Source organism: Hordeum vulgare, chromosome 3H (genome assembly GCF_904849725.1).
Source record: "Hordeum vulgare subsp. vulgare chromosome 3H, MorexV3_pseudomolecules_assembly, whole genome shotgun sequence".
NCBI classification, from domain to species: domain Eukaryota; kingdom Viridiplantae; phylum Streptophyta; class Magnoliopsida; order Poales; family Poaceae; genus Hordeum; species Hordeum vulgare.
The window spans coordinates 467,661,422-467,665,945 of record NC_058520.1 but is presented as its reverse complement, the minus strand read 5'-3'; positions in this window follow the sequence as shown (position 1 = coordinate 467,665,945).

Sequence of the window (4,524 nt, the reverse complement as noted above, 5' to 3'; positions counted from 1 at the left end):
CGATCTATTTTGTTTTTGTAAATATGACTAGCTCATCATGCCTGATTCAGCTTTGTTGTGAGAGAAACATGTTTGCAATGACAACTTAGAGATCATAGTTGCTTATGCCATGCTTACTTAGCTAGGAGCTTATAATGGTCTGTCTTGGTTGCCAACATGAATGTTGAGATGACTATGATGTAGTATGATAGGATGGTATCCTCCTTTGAATATTTCAAGTGGCTTGACTTGAAGCATGTTCACGCATGTAGTTGAAACAAAATCAACATAGCCTCTATGATGTTCATGTTCATGGTGATTTATGTCCTACTCATGCTTGCACTCAATGTTAGTTACTCTCAATGCATTTTGATGACTGTTGTCGCTCTCTAGTTGGTCGCTTCCCAGTCTTTTGCTAGCCTTCACTTGTACTAAGCGGGAATACTGCTTGTGCATCCACCTCCATAAACCCAAAGTTGTGCCATATGAGTCCACCATACCTACCTATGTGCGGTATCTACCTGCCGTTCCAAGTAAATTTGCATGTGCCACTCTCTAAACCTTCAAGAAATAATCTGTTTTGCATGCCCGAACCGCTCATGTGGTGACATAGGGCTATTGGTTTCTTCCATGCTAGGCGTGTTATCCTCGATATGTGTTTATTCACTATCATTCACAAGAAAGGGGCCGGTAATTGGAATTCCCAGTTCCATACTCAAATCGAAAAGATAATTGCAAACAAAACTCCCCCAGGATTGTTGTTGGTATAAACAGTACCCAAGGATTCGGCTAGCCGTGGAGTGTGATTGATTGGTGGTGGGGGATTAAAAACTTTACTTTTCTTTTTGGGAACCGCCTATAGCATGTGTAGCGTGGAAGATGTTGAGAACTCTTAGTCATTGCGTTGACAATGAAAGCATGCCACCAAAAATTATTATCTCTATTTTCAAAGCTTGAGCTCTGGCACCTCTGCAAATCAATGCTTCCCTTTGTGAAGGCCTGTCTATTTATGTTCCTGTTGAGTCATCCTCCTCTTACAAAAGCACCGATTAGAGAGCACCTCTGTCATTATTATGCTTTGCTTTTAACTGTGTTGAGTATGACTATGACTGGATCTTCATTGCCTTGAATTACAATGCTTAGTCAGCCCTTGGTCTTTTAAGGTGCTCTATATTTATGTTTTGCGGTCTCAGAAAGAGCTAGCGAGATACCATCTATTCGTACTGCTTCATGTTGTTTTGATTGAAGTGTTGACACTTGAGGCATTATTATTATTTGCTCGCTAGTTGATTATGCCATTGATATGAGTTTACCGTGAGACCTGGATGTCATTTGGTTTTGTGGTTTGTTTGTGATGTTGCTGAAATTCTGGTTGTGAGTTAGACATGGTTGCAACAGCAAGATCAAAAGAGTTCGTCAAAGTTTTTCTTTTGTCTCTCTTAGTTTGTCAACTGAGTTGCTTGAGGAAAAGCAAGGCTTTAAGCTTGGGGGAGTTGATACGTCTCCGTCGTATCTATTTTTCCAAACTCTTTTGCCCTTGTTTTGGACTCTAATTTGCATGATTTGAATGGAGCTAACCAGGACTGACGCTGTTTTCAACAGAATTGCCATGGTGTTGTATTTGTGCAGAAATGAAAGTTCTCGGAACGTCCTGAAAATTTACGGAGATTTTTTCTGGAATAAAAGAAAAATACCTGCGCAAAGTTCCACGTGAGGGGGCGTGTGATAACCCCCACGTATAGGGGATCAATTGTAGCCTTTCTCGATAAGTAAGAGTGTCGAACCCAACGAGGAGCTAAAGGTAGGACAAATATTCCCTCAAGTTCTATCGACCACTGATACAACTCTACGCACGCTTTACGTTCGCTTTACCTAGAACAAGTATGAAACTAGAAGTACTTTGTAGGAGTGATAGGATAGGCTTGCAAGAAAGTAAAGAACACGCAAATAAAACTAGGGGCTGGTTAGATAAAGAAACAACTACGAGTGGCTAAGCAATTGACTACGTTACAAGATCGATAGCAAGTATTATGTGGGAGAGGCCTCTGCTAGCATGTCATCCCTTACTTGGAATTCTATGAATTTATGATTGGAACTATTAGCAAGCATCCGCAACTACTAACGTTCATTAAGGTAAAACCCAACCATAGCAATAAGATATATTGGTCCCCCTTCAATCCCATATGCATCAATTTCTATGCTAGGTTTGAAGCTTCTGTCACTCTAGCCTGCCAATACATAGTCCTATCAACATACAACTAACCCTATGGTGTGATCCACGCGCGCGATCATATGATGGGCACCAAAGGACAGCAACATAACCACAAGGAAATTAAACCAATCATAGCAATTCATCAATCACCGATAGGACAATGATAATCTACTCAGACATCATAGGATAGCAACACATCATTGGATAATAATATGTAGCATAAAGCACCATGTTCAAGTAGAGGGTACAGCGGGTTGCGGAAGAGTGAACCGCTGAATATAGATGGGGGAAGATGATGGAGATGTTGGTGAAGATGACGGAAGTGTTGGTGTAGATGGCCGTCACACGATGATGTCCCGGGCGGCGTTCCGCCGCCGCCGGGAGAGAGAGGGAGAGAGCCCCCCTCCTTCTTCTTCTTCCTTGACCTCTGTAAGTGCATCTAGTACCCCTTAGTGATTTTGGTGGTTTGAAGACTTATAGGTTAAGTATCTAATGTGTTTATGAGTATACACAGGATCTATAAGTCATTGAGGAGTTTGAGATATTTGAAAAATATCGACCCCTAAAAATGTATATCTTCAGTTGAAGAAATTGGTCTGAAGCTGAAGAAATGAATCGCCAGGAATCTGCGATGAAATTGATATTCCTCATGAAGATACTGATATTGAGAAGACCGGTGGTTCCTGAAGAAAATCATTCTGAAGAAATTGAAGCGTGAAGATTTACGTTTTCTGTTTTACTTTCTTTGCATTTGATGAATAGGAACACCGTACTGTTAAAGGGGGTCAAAGTAACACTATGGAATGGATTTCCTCATGATGCTCAACCCAAGCCTAATCCTACCAAAAGCCTCAAGTGAGGAATATGAGTGACATGAGGACTCTCACAGTTGAGGGTTCCGACCGTTTCGATAGCCACGCCAAGTCACTGGTCTTATCCACTCCAACGGTCATATTATTTAAGGGCATTAGTGTCAAATCATGTCGGGATGCTCCCAGGCTATAAATAGCCACCCCCACAACCACTAGCTGGTTGGCTGCTCCGTTAGAAACTGACACTTGTCATAAGAGCAACCCAAATTCCTCAGAGCTTTCGAGAGTAATTCATCAGTGAGGAAATACCACATACACCGAAACCACAAACCAAACCTAGTGATTGAGCATCACTGAAGAAGTTGTTCCTGTGTGGGACTGAAGCCTTTTACCTTTGAGGACTGTGCATCCTCGAGACGGTTAGGCGTCATGGTCTAGAGCAATCCAGCAGTCTATTGTGGATCGCCGGGTGACCAAGTTTGTGAGGGTTTGGAAGTATGCCCTGAAGACTTACCACGAGTGTTGGGCGAGGACTGTGTGTCCTTAGCTCAAGGAGAATACGGTAGGGACTGTGTGTCCCGGGACTGGGTGTCCTTTGGTTTCAATACCAAGCCGCTCCAAACCACATGTACAACTGTCACAGCAGTTGGAACTGGGTCATCAACAACAGTCTTCACTAAGAATCGGGTTCTAATTCCTCAACTCTTTACTTTCTCTGTATTATGTGTTGATGACTTTCACTGTGACTGTTTGAAGAATTTGCTGAAGACTTTCTCTGAATTTCCTCAACCCCAAATTCTTCACAATAGTTAATCATCATCTGTATTCTGCGTGCCTGCTTACTGTGCAATCTGTTTTCACATTCTTCACTCTGTAATACTGCTGTTGTGAACGTTTGCACGTCTGATCCTTTACTGTTTCCGATGTAAGTTAGTCATCAGTGAGGAATTTCCTCAGTGATGAAATTCTAAAAATCTCCTATTCACCCCCTTCTAGTCGATATAACGCACTTTCAATTGGTATCAGAGCAAGGTACTCCCTTGTTCTGTGTGATTTTAGTTTAACCACCTGGAGTTTTAGTTATGTCGACTGCAGGCATGTTTAAGGTGACTGCAGCATGTCCTACCTACGAAGGAAAGAACTTTCCCTTCTGGAAGAACAAAATGCAAATGCATTTACAAGCTATTGATAATGATCTCTGGTATATTGTGGAAAATGGAGTCCCCATCATCTCTGCCAGTGTCAGTGCGGCTGATGTGAAGAAATTCAAGCAACTCGATTCTCAAGCGAAGAACATCATCTGTGGTCATCTGAGCCCTGGCCAGTTTGGAAGAGTAAGTGCCTTGGGCTCTGCAACACTGATCTGGGAGAGACTGTGCAAGGTAAATGAAGGAGTATCAACCCAACGTGACTCTCGTGTTGATATTCTTCGCAATCTCTTCAATCGCTTCAAGCGACATGACAATGAAAGCTACCAAGACACCTTTGATCGCCTCACTGACATATCAAATGAACTGCAAG